Genomic DNA, 22,903 nt, shown 5'->3' on the forward strand with positions numbered 1-22,903 from the left:
ATTGAATTTTTATTTGTCTTTGTTAAAGCATCTGCTTCTCATGCTGCAAAATTTTCATTTATCTTGATTCAGTTTTTTGGATGCATGGATATCTCTTCAGCATACACACATCTCACTGTTCATCCAGCAAGCTGACAGGAGACATGTCTCTTCAGTTTCATAGGAAACTGCTGCCAGGCCTGGTGTTTAAATAGAGACATGTGCAGTATCCACAGAAATGTCAGAATCTCAACTGTCTCAAAAATAATTTCTATGAACACAAAACACAGACAAAACAACAAAAAGCAGGTAAACAAACTCAACAAAATGAAGTAAACAAGAAGGGTGCATTCATTTCTTCGCCGTTATACATGGACAAGGATATCTCTGTTGAGAGCAAAATATTCATCATGTTCCATCCAAAACTAAATGACCATGCAGCAACACAAGACCAAAGTGATGCATCAGGTTTGAAAAACGTTATCATGAATTCTGCTGGCATTTCTTGAATAACTCCATCTTCCAGTGTGCTTTGAGAGGTGTACGCACAAGAGGCACTACAATCCAGTCTGCTGCTGTGGATAATGTTGTTGGTCATTTTTCTAACACAACTTAAGTATTATCATCTTAACAGCTTCTTCAACTTGATGTTATTCAATTAAATTTAATTCAATTCAATTCAATTTTATTTATATAGTGCCAAATCACAACAACAGTCACCTCAAGATGGTTTATATTGTAAAGTAGATCGTACAATAATAGATACAGAGAAAAACAACAACAATCATATGACCCGCTATGAGCAGCACTTTGGCGACAGTGGGAAGGAAAAACTCCCTTTTAACAGGAAGAAACCTCCGGCAGAACCAGGCTCAGGGAGGGGCGGGGCCATCTGCTGTGATTGGTTGGGGTGAGAGAAGGAAGACAGGATAAAGACATGCTGTGGAAGAGAGACAGAGGTTAATAACAGATATGATTCAATGCAGAGAGGTCTGTTAATACATAGTGAGTGAGAAAGGTGACTGGAAAGGAACTTAATGCATCATGGGAATACCCGGCAGCCTACGTCTATTGCAGCATAACTAAGGGAGGATTCATCCTGCCCAAACTACACATTTAATCTAATAAGACCAAAACAAAACCCTGTAATGACAGCAGTGCATATGTGCAACTGCAGTTCTACAGGGTGGGCCATTTGTATGGATAAAGATGTTGGCCATCTTGGATATAACTTTTGTTTTTTCAATAGGAAGAGGGCCGGATTTTGAATTCTGGATTTAACAGGAAGCCAATACAGGAGAAATCTGCTCTCTCTTTCTAGTCCCTGTCAGGACTCTTGCTGCAGCATTTTGGATTAGCTGAAGGCTTTTCAGGGAGTTTTTAGGACATCCTGATAATAATGAATTACAGTCGTCCAGCCTGGAAGTAATAAATGCATGAACTAGTTTTTCAGCGTCACTCTGAGACAGGATATTTCTAACTTTAGAGATGTTGCGCAAATGGAAGAAAGCAGTCTTACATATTTGTTTAATATGTGCGTTGAAGGACATGTCCTGGTCAAAAATGACTCCAAGGTTCCTCACAGTGTTACTGGAGGCCAAGGTAATGCCATCCAGAGTAAGAATCTGGTTAGATACCATATTTCTAAGATTTTCAGGGCCGAGTACAATAACCTCAGTTTGATCTGAATTAAGAAGCAGAAAGTTAGCGGCCATCCAGGTCTTTATGTCTTTAAGACATTCCTGCAGTTTAACTCATTGGTGTGTGTTATCTGGCTTCATGGACAGATAGAGCTGGGTGTCATCTGCATAGCAGTGTAAATGTATGCTATGTCTTCTAATGATGCTGCCTAAGGGAAGCATGTATAATGTAAACAGAATTGGTCCTAGCACTGAACCCTGTGGAACTCCATAATTAACCTCAGTGTGTGAAGAGGACTCTCCATTTACATGCACAAACTGGAGTCTATTAGATAGATATGATACAAACCACTGCAGTGCAGTACCTGTAATACCTACAGCATGTTCTAATCGCTCTAATAGGATATTATGGTCGACAGTATCGAACGCTGCACTGAGGTCTAGCAGGACAAGCACAGAGATGAGTCCACTGTCAGAGGCCATAAGAAGATCATTTGTAACCTTCACTAAAGCTGTTTCTGTGCTGTGATGAGCTCTGAAACCTGACTGAAACTCTTCAAATAAACCATTCCTCTGCAGATGATCTGTTAGCTGTTTGACAACTACTCTTTCAAGGATGTTTGATATAAAGGAAGGTTGGAGATTGGCCTATAATTAGATAAGACTGCTGGGTCTAGAGATGCTTTTTGAGTAAAGGTTTAACTACAGCCAGCTTGAAGGCCTGTGGTACATAGCTGATTATTAGAGATAGGTTGATCATATTTAAGATCGAAGAATTAATTAATGGCAGGACTTCTTTGAGCAGTTTTGTAGGAATGGGGTCTAAAAGACACGTTGATGGTTTGGAGGAAGTAATTATTGAAGTTAACTCAGAAAGATCAATTGGAGAAAAAGAGTCTAACTTAACATCAATGGCACTAAGAGTAGCTGTAGATAATATTACATCTGTGGGATGATTATTGGTAATTTTTTCTCTAATGATAAAAATGTTATTTGTGAAGAAGTTCATGAAGTCATTACTAGTTAACGTTAAAGGGATGGTTGGCTCAACAGAGCTCTGACTGTTTGTCAGCCTGGCTACAGAGCTGAAGAGAAACCTGGGGTTGTTCTTATTTTCTTCAATCAGTGATGAATAGTAAGATGTTCTGGCTTTGCGGTGGGCTTTCTTATAAAGCAGCAAACTATTTCTCCAGGCTAAATGATGATCCTCTAAATTTGTGACACGCCATTTCCTCTCCAGCTTACGAGTCATCTGCTTTAGGCTACGTGCTTGAGAATTATACCACGGAGTCAGGTACTTCTGATTAGAGACCTTAGTTTTCACAGGAGCTACAGTACCAAGAGTCGTACGTAGTGAGGAGGTAAAATTATTAACAAGATAATCGACCTCTGTTGGGGTAGCGTTCAGATAGCTGCTCTGCTCTGTGTTGGTACAGGGCATTGAAGATGATAACAGTGGGTGGATTATATTCTTAAACTTAATTACTGTTGTTATGATTCAGTGTTGTGGATATTTTTGCACTGTTTTTTTTGTCTGCCACACCAGAGGGTGGCATAGTTTGTGTCCTGTGTTATTGCTGCTATGTGACTTCCAGGTGGAGGCTGACCATTGGTGGAGGACTGGGAGAGGCGACTATAAATGAGGACCCTTCTCAATTGGCACGCCCCCCGCCTACTTCCTGTTCCCAACGAACTGTGCATGTGGCTGTGTGTGAATCTGTATTCTGGAAGCTTTTGCTGTGTTGTAAATAGTTTGTTGTAAATAGTTGTCAATATCTTTTACTCGGTAGCGGTAGGGGTGAGAAGCCATTTTCTTTGGGAACCTTTTCTCCTGTTTTTGGTTAGGGAGGCAGGTAAGACACCTGTAATTTTCTTTTGGGGTTTTCCTTGTACTAAGCCAGTTGCATTTCATTTCTAGAGTTTTTGTTTGTTGTTTTGGCCATGCTCACCCTGACGCCGCTACCTTTTGGGTAGACTGACAAAATCCGTGGCAGTTTTTTTTTCCTGGTTCGGCTTCCTTGAGAGCTGGGAGTGTGGGGGCATTTTCCTTTTTTTTTGTTTTCCTTGTGTTGCACGCCGCTTTCACCTGGGTTGGGGTGTAACACAGCACTTTCAGAAAGACATCTACTGCTATAAAGTCTACTTTCCCCTGCTGTGTAATCAATTATTGTAAATGTTATCAGGAAATGATCAGACAGGAGAGGGTTTTCAGGAAACACTGTTAAATGTTCAGTTTCTATGTCATATGTTAAAACAAGATCTAGAGTGTGATTAAAGTGGTGGGTGGGTTCTTTTACATTTTGAAAGAAGCCAATTGAGTCTAATAACAGATTAAATGCCATGTTGAGGCTGTCATTTTTAGCATCTACATGGATGTTAAAATCACCCACAATAATTATTTTATCTGAGCTCAGAACTAAATCAGATAAGAAGTCTGGGAAATCAGACAGAAACTCTGTGTAAGGCCCAGGTGGACGATAGATGATAACAAGTAAGACTGGTTTCTGAGTTTTACAGCTGGGGTGGACGAGGCTAAGCATCAGGCTTTCAAATGAATTAAGTCTGTCTGGGTCTTTGGTTGATTAATAGGCTGGTGTGAAAAATTGCTGCCACACCTCCCCCTCGGCCGGTGCTTCGAGGTTTCTGTGTTTTTGCCACTAGGAATGGGGAACGGAGAGAAGTCATGGGAGCTGTGTTGCCACAAAGGATAACTGTTTGGGAAGGAGTCACTGCGTTTGTGTTTTCTCTTCACGGCCACAAGCACTGCTAGGAGGAGGAGGAGACTGCACTCGTGCACCCACCACCGTGGGGTTGAACTGTTGTCCACTGACCTCACTGTAAATATGTCCACTGTCTTCTTCTTCTTTCTACACCAGCTCTGACAATCAGTCATAACCAGAGCATTATCATTCACAGCGTGTAAAATACCGACAACCCGTCACAATTGTCTGTGTTTTATGTGCCGGGTTGAGAATGTGTTGGCTTAACGCCTGAACCTCAGCATTATTGAAGCAGTGTGGGATAATCTTGACAAAGAAAGCCTGCTCTAGATATGACTCTAGCTAATCAGTGTATCCCTGTGCCATGGTGAGTCCTGACCTAGGATACCCATGGGAACACCTATCAGGTTCAAGGTTCTGCATGTGACAAATAAAGAACCTTGGACCTGATAGGTGTTCCCATGAGTATCCGTATGACTCATGGCTGTTATAACTATTAGAAACTGGATTCACAATAATATTTCTAACAGACCATTTCTAACTGAGCAGCATTGTTTCCTTAGTCACACTGTTACTCTGAGAAATTTCAGAATGGACTGCTGGAGCATAGTAGTGACTAACCCTCAAACCCTCCTACCCACCTCGACATACAAACTCTGTGTGGCTTCACGTGTTCTGTTGATGTTTACATGATCGAAATAACTTGAACACAAACAAACAAAGGGGAAGACCACACCGGAAGGAAAAAACTACAAGTCCCAGCATCCTCTGTGTTTAGGGAGGAGCAGTGAAAGTATCGATCCTCAGAGCAGCAGGAGGAGGAAGGTGGAGCTGAGGCAGGTGAGTGTTAACATGAATATGTTTCTTCTTATGACATAAAATAATTCCACGCTGTTCGTGTCTGTGGGTGAAACGTGAGGCCGGTCGGCTCCTCTGAGCGCTGGTTTCCTGTAAGTAGAGAGGAAGTGAGTTTAGCTGAGCCTCCGTTTAGTGTGAGAGAGCAGGAGGAGAGTGAGAGCTGTGCTGAGGCAGAGTGAGTGTAAACACCGCTCTGACATTACTGTGTCTCTGTGGCGGGAGCAACAGACTCCGTCAGTGGAGGCAAAAATAATCAGACTTTGGTTTTTCAAAGGAAACAACTTTATGTCGGAAGTTCCCGCACGCTCATTGGATAACGATGTGTCAATCGCAAGTTATTAGCCAATGAGCATGCGGATTCACAGAAAGGCCCGCCTTTATCACGGGACTTTAAAAACTACAATGGCGACAGAAACTCTGAGTGGAGTTCAGGGTGACGTTATGAAACTGTGACGTTTGAGCCACTTCCTGTTCTCAGTCCCAGCGTCCTGATCACCGAGGTTTCTGTTGCTCTGATATCTGATATTGATTATATTGGTAAACAGGCTGTAGCATAAACATCAGGTCTGTTCTGAAAACTGGCTTTATTTTTTCAAAGTAAGGGGATATCTGTGGTGTGATACCGCGGGCTCATGGGCTAAGGACTTGGATTGACAAGTCAAGCGCAGATGATTGTGTTGTTTCTTATAAAGGCTTGTGTGTGTGTGTGTGTCTTCCTGTGTGTGTCCTTGTGTCAGTGGAACTGAATCAGTGTGTTAGAGAAAGTGCTCCTCTGCTGTGCCGTCATCGTGTGGATGCTTCTTTTAAAGTTGGAACTCATGTTTTTATGATCTGCTTCATTTCATTGAACCTTTATTTCTAACCATGAAGTCCCTTTGAGGTTACAGCCTCCTGGTTAGGTTTAGGCTGTTATTGTGCTTCAGGCTGAAATATGAGGAGTAAGGAGTGGGGCTGGTTAGCCCTCATGACCCTCACCATAACACATACGTCACAGGACAGTGTTTACCACAGAAACTCCATGAAATGATCAATGAGAACTTTAGAAACCCGTCAGTGTGATGCTTCCAGTACAACAACACCTCTGAGTGTGTGTGTTTGCCTCTCAGATTAACTCCACCCTGACATCAAGAAGATGGAGGAAAAGGATGGAGCAGGATCTGCAGCATCCAGCTGTGTGTCTGTGAGGAGTGACCGGTCCAAAGGACTACCTCCAAAGTTCAGTAATGAACCTGCAGCAACAATGTAAGAGAGCTGCTGACTCATTTATTCAGTGTAAATAATGATTTTTGATGCAATGGGAGAAGAAAAATGACAAAAACAGTTTTAAAAATAAGGATTAAAATATTACAAACTATATTTTTGAGTTTCCTGATGTAGTACAAAAATACATGAACATAACTGTTTATAGGACAGATATTTTACGGTTCTTTTAGGCAGCACCAAAAAACAAAAAGACTGTTTTTAAGTTGTCTGAGGTAGTGAGTCAACATGTCACACTGGGTCAAAGGTCAGGGAGTAAAAGTGTGTTTTAAAGGAGGTTTAAAAGCAGCGAGTGAAGAAGCCTGTCGAGGTAAATCGTTCCATAACTGATCAAATTGAGTTGGTGGACCCCTGTGTTGAATCAAGCATCTGGTTCACAGAGAGGATAACCCTCAAATGGGCTGTACAACATTATATAGTGAGACAAAAACAGAGATTATCGTAGCCATGGCACTCTCGCATGGACGTGGCAGTCTTGCTGTCTGCTGCGAATCCTCCCCGTACCTCCGTGACCTCGTCTGGTATCTGCTCCCTCCTCTGTAAGAGACAGTAAAGGAAAACACGTCTCTGCCTAGTCTTGAAAATCTAATCTTATCATCCATTGTTCTTCTAGGGCCTCTTCTTCTTGTGGCCTCAGCTAACTGCTAATATTTAAATGGCTAACATTAACATGTGTGCCAGCCAGGTTAACATTTATGATGAACTATGATTAATTAACTGATGTTGAAACTGGAGCTTTACTGACCTCTGAAATTCCTCCTAAAGTGTTATTCAGTGTTGTGACAGTCAGCTGCTTCAGCTGCTGCTGGGATGGGCTGTGGCAAAGAGAGCAGAGAAAATCAGAGTTTTTCTCTGAATTAAAAGCAAGGAAATAACAATATATTCTACATGGTGAAACTGATGGTTTCTGGTGTTTGGGTCTGTTTTTCTGTATTTATGCAGATAAAGTGTAAACTCAGATGAATTATACCATCAAATTTTAAAGGAAAATATTAGAATGAGCAAGTTGGGGTTAGCATCTTGCCCAAGGATACTTGACACGCAGACTGGAGGAGCCTGGGATCGAACCATCAACCGTCCGATCAGTAGGTGACCAGCTCTACCTCCTGAGCTACAGCCACCCTGTTTCATCAGATTTGAGGTGTTACTTCCTTTGGCAGTATCACAGTATCAGCTTGAAGCACTTGTTGCAGGCTGCTGAGTTTGCATCTTTTGCTGTGAAGTACAGCCAGACTTTTAACCGCTTCGCCTTGGGCAATTCTAATCTGTAGCTCTGCTCTAAAAGAACGTACGTATCTGGGCCCGCCTACTATCCTCGGAAAGGTAAAACGATTGGCTAGAATCCAAAGTGTATAACATCTTAGGAAAAAAAGCACTGAAATGTGCGCTGCTTTTTGGTCTGGTTACTACCGTTTATGTCAGATCCAGTGCCATAATGGCACCGGATACCGGTACCCATCCCCAGTTAGGAGGCAATGGTAGAGAAGGAAAGATGGATCTAAGATGGCGCCGGTGAGGTCGGCTGCCGTCACGACTGCTCCGACCACTTTTTCTTTGTCTTTGTTTTTTAAGTTAGTTTTCAGCGTTTCTAAACCGGCAAAATCATCACCATTGGGTACATTAGGTATGACAGTGACACTCTTGTTTCTATTGGTTTACAATGTACTCACAATTCGAAGTTTTTAACTCCGGATCCGAGCTGGCCGAGCGGCGGCCTAGAGGGAAGCGAGCCGGCCTAGAGGGAAGCGAGCCGGCGTCAGGAACAGGCTGAGAGCTCGTGCACACCGCACATCTCTGCCTAGCATCCTGCTCGCCAACGTCCAGTCACTGGAGAACAAGCTTGATGACCTCAGGGCCAGGGTAAAGTTCCAGAGAGACATTCGGGACTGCAATCTCCTCTGCTTCACCGAGACATGGCTGAACCCAGCGGTGCCGGACCACGCCATCCAGCCGGCCGAGTTCTTCTCGGAAAGGACAGGACACGGGACTCGGGGAAGTCAAGGGGAGGCGGCGTGTGTTTAATGGTGAACAACAACTGGTGCAACAGTGCGAACATTGTTCCTCTCACACGCTCCTGCACACCAAATCTGGAACTACTGTCCATCATGTGTCGTCCTTTTTATCTACCTCGGGAATTTACATCGGTCATTGTAAGTGCCGTTTATATTCCACCACAAGCGGACACGGTCACCGCCTTATGCGAGCTGCATGAGGCACTCACACAGCACCAGACACAACACCGGGACGCTGCGCTTATTGTGACGGGGGACTTTAATAGCGCCAACCTCAAACGCGCAGCGCCGAACTTTTATCAACACATCACCTGCCCCACCAGAGGTGAAAGGACACTGGACCACTGCTACACTATGGTCAAGGACGGCTACAAGGCACAATCCCGCCCTCCGTTTGGCAAATCTGATCACGCCGCCATCTTCCTCATGCCAAAATACAAACAAAGGCTGAAACAGGAAGTTCCGGTTCAGAGGAAGGTTGCGCGCTGGACTGATCAATCAGTGGCCGCGCTACAGGACGCACTCGATGACGCAGACTGGGGCATGTTCAGAAACAGCTCCGATGATGATGTCAACGTGTTTATGGAAGCGGTTGTGGGATTCATCGGGAAACTAGCGGATGATACCGTGGAGACAAAGACTATCACAACGTTTCCCAACCAGAAGCCGTGGGTGGATAAAACCATCCGCGACGCTCTGAGAGGAAAGGAAGGAAACTAGAGTCACAACTCCAACAGAGTGACTCTAGGAGCCTGTGGCGGGGACTAAGGACAATAACGGACTATAAAGCACCAACAACCGGTATGACGAACGCGGCCGTGACTCTGGCAGACGAGCTGAACACTTTCTATGCTCGCTTCGAGGCTGCAGCTAAGGACTCCAACAATACTAGTGCTAGCGGCGCTAACGGCTGCAGACAGGAAGATACTGCCAGCACCGGAAACGTGCTCGTCATCTCCGAGCATGAAGTAAGGAGAGCCTTCAAAAGAGTGAACACCAGGAAAGCAGCAGGACCAGACGGCATCCCAGGTCGTATCCTAAGAGACTGCGCATACCAGCTAGCTCCTGTGTTCACTGAGATATTCAATAATAATAATAATAATAATAATGGATTGGATTTATATAGCGCTTTTCAAGGCACCCAAAGCGCTTTACAATGCCACTATTCATTCACTCTCGCATTCACACACACTGGTGGAGGCAGCTACAGTTGTAGCCACAGCTGCCCTGGGGCAGACTGACAGAAGCGAGGCTGCCATATCGCGCCATCGGGCCCTCTGGCCAACACCAGTAGGCGGTAGGTGAAGTGTCTTGCCCAAGGACACAACGACCAGGACAGAGAGTACGGGGATCTTAACCTGGTTCGGGAACAGCACCATGCAGGACAGACGAGCTCTACAGAGGGTTGTGCCTTCAGCTGAGCGCACCATCCGCTCCGAGCTCCCTGACCTGCACTCAATCTACAGCAGGCGGTGCTGGACCAAGGCCAGGAAGATCGTGAAGGACCTCGGCCATCCCAACAACGGACTGTTCTCTCTGTTGAGGTCAGGAAAGCGATTCCGCTCCCTGAAGACCAACACAGAGAGACTGAGGAGGAGCTTCTTCCCGCAGGCGATACGGTCTCTCAATCACACCACCACACAGTACTGACCCACACATACAGTTCTTACACACACTGGACATTCTGGACATTGTTTTCACTTCATCACTTAAATCACTTTAAGCATATTTGCACTGCACAAGACATAATGTGGATCGCACAACACTGGTCACTATATTCTTCATTTCCAGTTAATACTTGTACAGCTGCTGTTATTGTGTATATATTTATTTATATTTCTTCATACATTCTTATACAGTTCTATATTGTGTATTTTGTTGTACAGTTATTTTATTTTCAACTTTAATTTATATATTTTATCTTATTCTCCCAGTTAAATTTACCCTTCATTCTAATTTGTGTTGTACAGTTATTTCATTTTTAACCTTAATTTATATTTTATTCCTTCCTAGTTAAATTTACCCTTTTTAATTTTTCATATTTATTTCCTATCTTATTCATAGCCTTTTCCTTTTTTGTTTTCTTTAGGTCACGAGCAGTTGTCCAAGCATTTCACTACATATCGTACTGTGTATGACTGTGTACGTGACAAATAAAATTTGAATTTGATTTGATTTGAAGACAGGAGAGTGGAGGTGATGTATCTAAATGCATCTGAACAAAGCAGAAGTGCACACCAAACTCAACGGATAGTCAAATGTAGAATCACAGAACAGAACTGCAGGCTGAGTTTGGATGTTTGACTTTGTCTTTCACTCCTCTCTGTGGCTCACACACACAGTGACGTCAGACACATTCACACTCACTGTTTCATCTGCTTTGTGCACAAACTCACTTTCTTCCTTCAATGATCTACATACTACGTGCTGCCCACTGAATACTTTGCAATGTATTTCATCTCGTTCACACACAAAATAGGCACCAGTGAGAGCTCTAGCCTCCTTACATATTGGTGGAGAAACCAAACGCTCAATGCCCTCAGCGGAGAAACCATCCTTAACCCTCCTTGAAAACTGGCGAAGAAACCAGACCTCCTTATGTATGTGTGTGTATATGCATGTGCTTGAATGTGTGTGTGTATTTGTGTTTGGAGGTGCGTTTGTGTGACATCCTGCTCACCAAAAGGGTAATAAAAGCAGGAAGCTTATTAACCAAGAAAACAGAACCTTCAGATAGGATGTCCCCATAATAAAATGTGAACTATGCTTCACATTGGGGATGTCCCCCACCAGCAGACTGGTTGCGGAGGAAACAAAGGAATGTCTTTGATCCTGCTGCTTGAACTAAGACTTACAAATTGAAGTAACAATGACAACATTTAACAATTTGACTCCAACAGCTGCCAGCTGGAATTGAAATGCAATTTAAATGAAGGATTGAAGGTTACTGGGTTTTTTGAATGTAGAGATCACATGAACGTATATGAATTGTATGATATGTCTCTTCTATTGTTCTATTATCGTACTCTGTTGTTGATTGCTTTTATTTCTTTCTTCAGTGGTTGTAGTGTTTTAATATTTAGTCATTTTTTTCCATTATTGTAATTGTGTATAAAGTTTAATTTGAATGAAAGTTACACTCAAATGCTTTCAGTGTTGCTGTGTTGAGTGTTTGCATGTTTAATGTTTGTATGGAAGACACAGAAAGACATGTGACTAAAGAAATCTGTGCTAGAGGGACATTTCAAAAAACTAGAAAACAAAACAGATGTTGAATTCTTTAGAGAATTTTCTAGAAATCTTTTTCTTTCAAAACAGAATTCAGAATATTGATGTTTGAGCTGGAAGCTGGAAGGTTTTAGAAAATGTTCTCATCATTTGTTTACAGCAGAATATCAACGTATGTAAATCAAAAGAACAAAAATGCACAAGTGGTGTGTGAGACTACAAATTATAGAATCAGAACTGCTGATTTCATTACTCTTAACTTTTAAAGGCAGATTTTGTATCTGAGAGCAGGGACACTTGCTGTGTTCAGTGTGACTGTAAATTCAGGCTACCCTTGATTTAGTAGTTCGATGTTTTTAAACTGTTTCATTTATAAGGCTCATTAAAAGCCATTTGAACAGAACATTTTTGTATTTATAGCGAAAAGTTTTAGAATTATTTTTGTGGTCAGAAAAGGAGGAGAAACAAAAGGAGGGTGTGTTGTTCAGGAAGTACAGGCTGTAGCTCAGCAGGTAGAATTACTAACTGGAAGGTTGGAGGTTTGATCCCTGGCTGCTCCAGTCTGCACGCCACGGTATCCTTGGGCAAGATATGGAACCCCGACTTGCTCTCCGATGCATCCATCATAGTGTCATTGTTAGAAAAAGAAGTGCTTGTGTGAATGAAGCACGCTGTATAAAATGCTTTGACTGCTCATATAGAAAAGCAGCTTATAAGAACTGGTTCATTTTCCAGATAATTCCACTATTAAGACAACAGACATTTGGGAGGCTTTCTCCTGAGAGTAACACTGAAAGTCTTGCTGCTCCTCCACAAAATGAACTCTTCAGTTTAGATTTGATTACAGACACAGCTCAGCTAAACACAACTCAAACTAATCTACACTATTTTTCTTTATTATGCAGCATTTTTATGACTATTTCCAGATGTTTCTAAAGATGAAAACAGAATTAAACTCCAGCCTGATCCGTTTCTGAGGTTCCTGACTCTGACCGTCCCTCAAACGCCTCTCTGATCGTCTCCTTCCGTTGCTTTTACTTTGGCTTTTGTGACTGTTGTGGCGCAGTTGATCGTCTCCATGTTAAGGTAATGTTAGCAGTAGGGCTGCCACAAACTATTATTTTGATAGTCGACTAGTCACCGATTATTTATGCGATTAGTCGACTAATCAGATCATCATCCATTGGGCGTAAAACTACAGCTTATTGCACCAGCAGCATCTGCTCTTATATAACTATCATTAGCTTACAGCTTTAAGTGTTTAAGGTCTGTGCTAACTAACAATAAAGACAAGATGATAGTTTATTCAATTTTAATGAAATTTGCAGATTGTTTCGGTGAAGTTTAATAAACTCCTTGCTATCTAAAATATAACAGGACACCGGAGTAAATTCTCCAGCATCTCACACTTCTGATAATCAGCTGTCTGCTTGATGTTTATTCAACTGTGTAAAAACTATAACTTTAATCTCAGCCAAACCGATTTACTCAGGAACAAATAAAATACTGAAAAAAGCCAAACAATAACATTTTTAAGTTATCTAAGTGACTTATATATATTTAACCTGAGTAGCGAAAGACGGCGGTGGGTTTGAAAACGATTTGCCGGGAGTCCGGTGTTCTCACGGCTCTAGTGAGCCTAGCCCCCGGCTCGCTATCGAGCTAGTGGGTAACAGACGTCTCCGAAAACGTCGGAGCGCTTTTGAAAATATGCGGTGTCCTGATAAACTGAGCAGATATTTGAGGTTTACACAGCTACATTCTCGCCTGAAAATATGTTAAACGTTTATTTTGTGACCCAGAAAGAATAATAAGAGTAATATTAAAACTAACTAGCTGCCGCCATAGTTGGAAACTGAGCTGGGCCACGCTATGAATTCTGGGACACAGCTTCTTCTTCGGGGTTTAACGGCAGCTGGCATCCTTGTACATGCAGTGCTGCCATCTTCTGTTTCAGTCCGTTATTACACTCTTAAATCCTGCTACTTATTCCTGCGGCTTTTGTGATCTTACAAAGCTTCAAACGACGCGTCGACTATTAAATCAGTCGTCGACGATTTTGATAGTCGATGTAATCGTGACTAGTCGACAAATCGTGGCAGCCCTAGTTAGCAGTCAGTACTATTTTCCTGGCTAACATCAGCTGTGTGCAGCTTAGTTTCAGCATAAATCTGCTTCGTTTTATGTGAGATCAGAGTCTGGGAATGAGACAGAAACAGTTAGTTGATGATCAGCAGCTCAGAGTCGATGTTACTGTGGATCCACTGACTGATGACTGTAGGCAGGTTCTCCTGCCTCCATCAGTCTGTTATGGAAGCTCGTTTCCGCCACAAAAAAGGATCCATTCTCGAAATTTCAACTTGTAACTCGAAATTTTGAGAAAAGTAGCTCGAAATTTTGAGTTAGTTCTGCCAATCAGTAATCTACGTACAATGCGTACTCAAAACCGCATCGCAACAAATCGGCGCCTTCGAGAGTACGTTTGCTGATATTTAAAGCCATGTGATTCAGCTAATAACAGAAGGATTTCATCATCTCTGAAGCCACACGGAAAATTATCTGCAATTTGTGCATTTATGACTGGCTGTAATTCTGGTATCTTAGCTGTAGCATTTGTAGCTGAGGGCTTCAGCTTCCGGGTAACAAGGAAATTACGTCATTCACGTAAATTACTGATTAACAGTTAGTTTTCTCAAAATTCCAAGTTAATAATCAAATCAATTTATTTATACAGCACTTTTCACAGGATAAAACCACAAAGTGCTTCACAGTAATATAAAACAGAAATACATAAAATAAATAATCAAACACACAGCACAAATCTAATTAAAAGCTAATCTAAATAAATGAGTCTTAAGCTGCTTTTTAAAAGAATAAATACAGTCAAGTCAAAGTAAAGATGGAGGGAGAGCACTCCACAGCCTGGGGGCCACCGCTCTAAACATCTGTCTCCTCTGGTCTTAAAACGAGTTCGTGGGACTACCAACAGCCTTTGATGAGAAGATCTCAGGCTGCGAGAGGGAGCGTGGGGCTCTAAAAGATCAGAAATGTAAGCAGGGGCATCACAAGTCAAAGCTTTAAAAGTCAGTACCAAGATTTTAAAATGAATTCTGAAGTGTACTGGAAGCCAGTGTAATGAGCGTAACACTGGTGTAACGTGCTCTCTTTTTGGTGTCTTAGTTAAAAGCCTTGCAGCAGCATTCTGGACTAACTGGAGACGCTCAAGATTCCTTTTGCTCAAACACAGAAAAAGGCTGTTACAATAATCTAAGCGAGAAGAAATAAAAGCATGAATAACCCTTTCTAACTCAGACAGCAAAGTTCGCAGTTTGGAGATGTTTCTTAGCTGAAAAAGGCAGCTCCTAATTAACTGGTGAGCGTGTTGTGGTACACAGCAAATCCAGCATGTCCAAATTAACACTGTCGGATTTGATTTCAACACTATTAAAGTGTCTATATGGGTCCACACCAGAGAGTGTTAATTTAACTCTTTTTGGAGAGTTGGTACGTTAACTCTGATTTAGTGTTAAACACCAAATCTGTCTGGAGTTGATAATTTAACACTTGGTGTTAAGAGTTTATATATTAACTCTCAAAGAGTATTTTAGTTTAACTACGTAAGAGTTATCTTCTAATTCATTCTAAAAAGCGGGAATTTTCCTGTTCTGAACTTCTAGAAATTTCTTTGGAAATAAACATTTACTAAAAAGATGCAATGGTTTTTGAAAAACATTTATTCTGAACTGTGCACCACAATTTCAAAACATTTTCTGAAAGATGTAACAGTGTACATGTTCTCACTTTCATTAGAATTTTGTTCATCAAAAGGTCTGACATAGGTGAGCTGGTAAATGCAAATAACAGCATTCTCATCACTTATTTCTTCAATACAATATGCATGTCCTTCATTCATCCCTTTGTGGAACTTCAACGCACTTCTGCTGTCCCCCATATTCCATCTTCACAAGCATATCCTGTGCGGAGATTGAATAAAAATTAGTTGACACTAATTAATGGCACAAATAATCCAGTAAACAATTGCAGCACAGTAAAAAAAAAAAAGGAATCCTTTTTGAGCCATTACTTGTGTAAAGTATTTTCCCAAAAGACAAAGACACAGGCAACAGGTAATACTGAACTAAATGTAAAACCTCAACCTTTTTAATTTTTACCTAAACCGTGTGCACAAAACTCTGGAGGGATCTATGCTAACGTAGAATCCAGTCAGGACGTCAGCTACTGCTGTTTGCTCGTTTTTTTTTTGTTTTGTTTTTTATGGGCGATCATTTTCAGGCTTCAAGTAGCACCATTATACCAACATTTCACATTCTACACATTGTTTTAGGTGTATTTGACCAAAGGTTTGACTGAAAATTCACATGCAAGCTTTTTTCAAGGCTGTGGTATTTGCCCGCAAACAATACCTTTCAGCTAGCTAAAACAGAATATTATGCTATCAGCGAGCAACATGGCTAATGCCTTTCACACAGCTTTGTCTCAACTCCAAAGAGCCACAGAAGTAAAAGATAATAATAATAATTGAAACAATCTTTGAAAAAATGACTTACCAAGCATGGCAAACAACTCAAATATTCTCATCCATTTAGAATATCGTATATAGAGATTTAATTTAACTCTGTATAACAATCACACTTAATGTTTCAAGAAACTTTTAAAATCAAATTTTGTATATAAAATTTATCAATTTATGCCGCAGCTGGGCGGATTTTGGCTCCCCCTTGCCCAGGTCCATGGTGGGGGCGGCTTAATGCTCTCACACCTGGTCGATTTTGCCCAGCCTTTTGTCCCTCTTTCCTTCACTCCCCGTGTGCCTTCCCCCCAGTCCGCGAATGCCCCCGCTGGCCTCTCTTGTCAGCCTCCTTTGGTGGCTCGGGTCAGATGTTCACTCGACCTTTACCCCCACCCCCTACTGTGTTTACACCCCTCCGCTGGTGGGTGGCCATTGGCCTCCCCCATTTTCGCTTATATTCTCGGGCTGCCCCCTGCCATTAGGTTTTCATTTTGGCGCAGTGGCCGCCCGGTGCCAATGCTTAAATTGGCAGGCCCCCCGTACCTGGTTCTGCTGGCGCGCCTGTCTTGGTGCGACACCCGTGATCTATCCCCCTCACCTCGTTACTTTCGCCCGCTCACCGTGCCGCCTCCTGATCACTGGCCAGCCCATCCGGTGCTTACCCCCCTGCATCCGTCTGGCCCCCCCCGTCCTTGGTCCCCGTCCAGGCTCCTCCACCTGTCTCCTGGCTGCCCCCTCTGTCCCTCCTGCCGTCCGGGCCTGGGCCTGGCGGACATCCCGTTGTGCCATGGCCGGGCCGCCGGGCGTCGGTTCCTCGCCACGATTTTACCCTCGCCGGGCCATTTTCCCTCTTGTCCAGTCCATTGCCAGGTGCACGTTCATCTTCCTCCTTCCCCTGGTGTTCCATCTTTTTCCCCGTCGCCTCTCCTCCCCGCCGTCTATGGTCCCCCTCCCCGTTGCTTCCTCGCACCGCCGTGCTTGACCCTTCGTGTCCGTTTGACGCCCCCCCTCCCCTCCCCGGTGCGTGTGTCTCGCTTCTTTTTTGTTTCCCACCCCAGGGGAAGGGGGGGCCCCCCCTGCCTCGCTCGATCGTCCTTCCTCTGCTACTCTGTGTCGCGCGGCGATGGGCCAGGCGCCCGGGGGGGTGGCTGTTCTGCTGCGCTCTGGGTCCCGCTTGCATTAAGAATAATATTGTAGTTCTATAATGCTAGACATGTCTGATCCAATTTAAGGTTGTGTATAGGTTGCATTTTTCTCCCACTAAAGTGGAAAAAATATATAAGAACGTTTCAGCCCTCTGTGTTAAGTGTTCAAGTGATCGAGGAACTTTATCTCACCTTTTCTTTCAATGCCAACAACTACAGCTTTTTTGGAATCATCTGTTTGATTTTCTGACCAAAGCCTTTGGCAGGAACGTCCCATGTTCCCCTTTGCAGGATTGTTCGGGGTGTCTGAACCGGGATGGGCAAGGGACAAGGCAGAGACGCAAGTTGTGTCAATGACTACACTTGTGGCTAGAAAGCTGGAAGTCTGATAAACCTCCTACCTTCGAAATGTGGTTGAGAGAATTTGGAAAGGTACTCCACCTGGAGAAAATCAGGTTTACCTTGTCTAACCGAGAGAGTGTTTTATAAGATTTGGCAACCAGTCATTAGCCTGATGGATAAACTTAAGTGAAATATACTCTGTCTTAACATTTATGTGTGCTGTATTACCACCTTGTTGATTCGCCGTCCACCTTCTATTGTGTTCTTTTGAAGGTGATTGTTGTATACGGCTCAATTATAAAATCAATAAAAATATATTGAAAAATAAATAAATAAATCAGCACACCATCTGAGCCCAAAAAAAAAAATAAAAAAAAATAAAAAAATAAAAAGAAATGTGTGTGAAAAAGAGCTGAGCTGATATTAAACATGAGGATTTATTCAAAAACACAGAGTCAGGAACAACATCTAGACACACATTACCTCTCAGCAGCAGAAGAACATCCTTTAAAGTTTACAGGAATATCCTTCGACTCGTTGCTCTTTAGAGACACACAGCTGGGTTCAGGTCCAGGAGATTCTGGCCTCTTATTGATCCTAAAAGAAAAACAATAAATGTAACAGCTTCATGAGACAGAAAGGAACAACTGGAAATATTAAATTAAAGACATGATGAACAATCTCATAAAAATAATGTACTTACTCTTTGTCACATAACAGACTTTTGTTAAAGTTTACACGGATATCCTTCGACATGTTGCTCTTTAAGGAAACACAGCTGGGTTCAGGTCCAGGTTCTGGATTAGTTTCAGGGTTATGTCCAGCTGAGCCTGGTACGCCCCACAGCTCTGGGCTTTAAAACAACACACACAGAGGTATGAGTGTGAATAATGATGGAGCAGTGATGTGAGTGCTGAGCTGTGACACGGAGAAGAGTCATGGACAGTTAGAGATGGTCATCTCAACTCTGAGCTTTGGTCTGGCTCTCATGTTCCCCACACAGAGTGGCTTTAGAGGGAGGCACTCCCTCCTCTCTGCCCTCACACTGATCCATGCTGCTGAAAATGTCCAGATGAACAGAATCAACTTTTTGGGGAGTTACTGCATGATTGAGCATCAAGACACTTTTTAGTATTTTACTAATTTCTGAAGCATTTTACCAACTTTGTTCAAATTGAGATTTTGAGTTTGACTGTTGCTGCAACACCAGGATGTTACTACAGAATACACTTTATATTGTGTTCAATTGGATGTTAGTCCAGTGGTCCTAAACTGACACACCTGCACCTGGATTCATTCTGACCAGATTTTAGCCCAACAGTGTTTCATACTTAATACATCAGACACAAACTCTGCAGCTGTCATTGTGTGCAGTGTGTGTGCAGCAGGACACCGTGTCCTATGAGTGTTATACTACAATAAACAGAGCCTGACCGCGGGCATACAGAGGGCAAAAACCCACTTATGCTCTAAAGATGAAGTTCTATTTCTCTTCAAATGAGCCTCAGAGGTCATTAAACACATCACAGATTACCTCAAGAACAACAGGCTGAAGAACATAAAAACAAACGCAGAGTTTCTGTCTGATGGTTTGAACATGAAACAGGAATTATTGAGCAAAAACGGACAGTTTACTAACTCTGCGGAATTTAGGATCTAGCATCAGCGCATTCACCTACAATACACGAATGAATATCACCAGTTAAACTGAAAAAGGAAAATAACCTGCATACAAATCCGACAGCAGACTATAGCGAACGAGCAGAGAAATGCATTTTATAGATGAAATGTTGGCAGCGACTTCTGAAAAGCAAACTTTTAGGCCACCCCTGTCTCACTGTCAGCAGGTAATGAACATCCACAGACTGGAAGACCGTTTCCATCACTAAAAAAAGGATCCATAACTCGTAATTTAGAGTTATTTTCTCGTAATTTCGACTTATTAGCAGTCAAAAGGGTTACTGACGCCCATTCCTACGAGCATCAGTAACTCGTAGGAATTGCAACATGGCGCCTGTGTTCGGCTTGGCCGCTGTTGCTGCTCCGTGTTTTTGCCGACTGCTTCAGTATATTATTTTTTATCTTCTCATCTCATCTGTGATATATCATGAAGGTCTAATTGCTACTCGGACCTACAGTTCACATACATTGTTGAGTATCAAAATATGCATGGAAAAAACTTTTGACAGCTGGCAGAGCTACCACCAGGCTTTCCCTCCGCCGTTTGTCTGCCCTCCTCCCTCTCCCGACTACTGGTACCTGTTCTTAGTTCCAAACAATAACCCAGGAGCAAGAACAAGGTTAAGGAGATCGTCTAGAAGGGGCTGTAGGTCTGGTGTCCAGGCTAAAAGGAAACGCGCCCGACAGCGGGGATTTCTTCCACTCCATGGTAGAGAACGTCTCCGGTATTTGGTACCGGTTCCCCTCCAGGATGCGGATAAGGCCGGTCGGTTACCACCTAGCCGGCTTTTCATCACGGGCGAACAGAACGATTACCTGGATCGGCGTCTTGTCTGGAGATGTGGGATGTTTTCACTTTCATTCATTCACTATCATTCTACAAGACCACAGTTCCACAGCTAGGGGTACCGGGAGACTACGTCCTCTTTCCAGGTGTCTGCTGTCAATTCCCCGTCAATCAGCTGTTGATGACGTCAGCCTGTCACCTCTGCTTCAGATTGCTCTCCTAAACGCTCGCTCCATAGCCAACAAATCATTTGTACTGAATGACTTTTTTAGCAGTAATAGTCTGGACTTCATGTTTCTCATAGAATCTTGGCAGCGGGAGAATGAATTTATCAACCTTAATGAGCTCTGCCCGGTCGGCTGTCGCTTCATCGGGACTCCGCGTTTGGACCGTCGTGGTGGTGGTCTGGTCACTGTTCACCGAAACAATTTCGCTTGCAGGACTATGGACTGAGTTTTTCCCTTCCTTTGAGTCACAACTTCTTAAGGTTGGTTCTTCAGATATATTTTATTGTGTTTTAATTTACCGCCCTCCCTGGCCTCGCTGGTGTTTTTATTAAAGATTTTACGGACTTTTTATCTTCCATTATTAAACTGGAGAAAGTCTTAATGATTGGGGATTTCAACCTCCACGTGGATGATCTTAGCTGTAGCATGGCCTCTGACTTTTTATCCATTACAGACTCTTTTAGTTTTATTCAGCATGTCTCTGGACCCACCCATGTTAAAGGCCACACCTTGGACCTTGTGTTTTCTCTTGGCTTAGACATAACTAATGTCTGTGTTAAAGACGTACAAGTGAGTGACCATTCCTGTGTTACTTTTAGTCTTCCCACTGTACGCACCACCTTCTAATCTCATGTTCCATAAGCGGTTCATAAATCAGGATGTTGCTTTGAAGTTTTCTAATTTGTTGGACCCTCATGCGATCAATGGCTGTACTGATGCTGATGTTGCTACACAGTGTTTTAACAATCCCTGCTTGGAGATTTTAAATTCAGTGTCACCTATGAAATCTGTGATTGCTGCCTCAAAAAGAGCTCATCCATGGATAAATGATGACGTAAGGAAGGTCAAAAGAATCTGTAGGAAAGTAGAACGCCTTTGGAAATCAACTAAACTCGAAGTTCACAGACTCCACCTTAGGGAACTTTGGGTTTCCTTACATGAAACCATAAAAACAGCCAGATCAGGATATTTTTCTCAGTTAATATCATCAAGCAAGAGAAATTCCAAGGTACTGTTTGACTCCATAAACTCTATTGTTTCCCCCGTGGTCCACAGAGTACCTGTGACCTCTATATCTGAGAGTGATGAGTTTCTGAATTTCTTTGTGGATAAAGTTGATCATGTCCGTATGAGCATTGGCTCTTCAATACCATCTGTTTGTGTCTCTGGTCCACCTCCCCCTCATTTACTGTCAGTGTTTAACCCAATGACCATACATGGCCTTTCACTCCTGCTGGATAAAATGAAAATTACCACTTGTGCAAATGACATTCCACCTGCTGGGCTGTTTAAAAATGCTCTCTCTGCCATTGGCTGCTCTATTGTAGAGATATGCAATGCCTCTCTTTTAACAGGGGTTGTCCCTACGTTCTGTAAGCATGCTGTTGTTGAGCAGATATTAAAAAAAAAAGAGCAGTTTGGATCCAACTCAGCTTAAGAATTATAGGCCTATCTCTAAGCTTCCATTATTATCAAAATTCTGGAAAAGTAGTTGCAGATCAACTTACCACTTTTTTTTAGAAAAACATGAAATTTATGACAAATTTCAGTCAGGTTTCCGTAAAAGTCACTCAACAGAAACCGCATTACTTAAAGTCTCTAGTGACATTATGATGTCAGCTGACTCCGGAGCATCCTCAGTCATGGTTTTGTTGGTCTGCCTTTGACACCATTGACCATCCTGATTAACAGGCTCCGGGACGTAGTCTGTGTGTCCGGTCTGGCTTTGAAGTGGTTTCAGTCACACCTCTCCAACAGATCTTTTAGTGTTTTTGTGAATCGGTTTATGTCACATTCTAAAGATCTGACATGTGGGGTACCGCAGGGTTCAGTTCTGGGTCCTATTCTATTTCTTTTGTGCATGTTACCTCTAGGACTTATAATTAGGCAGTACCCTGAGGTGTCTTATCACTTCTATGCTGATGATATTCAGCTCTATTGCTCTTTTAAGCCGATGGAAGTCCATAAACTGTCCTCTTTAATTAAATGTTTAGCTTCCATTGAACAGAGGCTTGGTGACAACTACTTACAGTTGAACTCTGAGAAGTCAGAAACATTAATTATTGCCCCCGACAACCAGATATCTCTAATCAAACAGCATCTTGGTTCTCTCGGCTCATCTGTTCAGCCGAGCCTCAGGTACCTCGGTGTGATCTTTGGTTCTGCCATGTCCCTACACAGCAAATTCAAAAGTGTTAAATTTTTTGGTGTTAATAGTCTCCTTGCAAAAGTAGAGTTAATTTTACTCTAAGCAGAGTCACATTCTTTTAATGTAACTCTGAGGTGTAAAATGATAGTAGTTAAAATCGAGTGTTAAAAATGAGTGTTTCTCTGTCAAATCTGGAGGTGTTACAATGGAAACATTAACTCTTGACCTCTTAACTCTGAACTCCTAGAGGGGCTATGACACCAATAGAGTAAATTCACAGACTCCGCCCCCAGCACGGCTCCAATCGAAGCTGAAGTGAAGCCGTTTCAGAACATTTGCATCTAC

The 22,903-nt window shown here is 42.6% G+C and overlaps 2 long non-coding RNA genes across 4 annotated transcripts; one reads left to right on the forward strand and one right to left on the reverse strand.

Moving 5' to 3' along the window:
* Positions 1–874: 874 nt before the first annotated feature.
* LOC120736293 lies at positions 875–22,633 on the reverse strand. 3 transcript variants are annotated; one of them, XR_005696457.1, is made up of 6 exons: positions 21,918–22,633; positions 18,419–18,568; positions 17,442–18,312; positions 16,333–16,349; positions 8,117–8,122; positions 2,275–2,286 (listed from the first exon to the last, which is right to left on the reverse strand). It is a non-coding gene; the product is annotated as an uncharacterized LOC120736293 (long non-coding RNA). The 3 variants fall into 3 exon arrangements; XR_005696455.1 differs by lacking the exon at positions 21,918–22,633 and having other exon boundaries at positions 18,419–18,668; XR_005696456.1 differs by lacking the exons at positions 2,275–2,286; positions 8,117–8,122; positions 16,333–16,349; positions 21,918–22,633 and adding an exon at positions 875–919 and having other exon boundaries at positions 18,199–18,312; positions 18,419–18,668.
* LOC120736294 lies at positions 5,059–6,521 on the forward strand. Its single transcript, XR_005696458.1, has 2 exons — positions 5,059–5,179; positions 6,304–6,521. It is a non-coding gene; the product is annotated as an uncharacterized LOC120736294 (long non-coding RNA).
* Positions 22,634–22,903: the final 270 nt, after the last annotated feature.

This window comes from Simochromis diagramma, unplaced genomic scaffold (genome assembly GCF_900408965.1).
Source record: "Simochromis diagramma unplaced genomic scaffold, fSimDia1.1 OVJJ01000497.1, whole genome shotgun sequence".
Lineage (NCBI taxonomy): Eukaryota > Metazoa > Chordata > Actinopteri > Cichliformes > Cichlidae > Simochromis > Simochromis diagramma.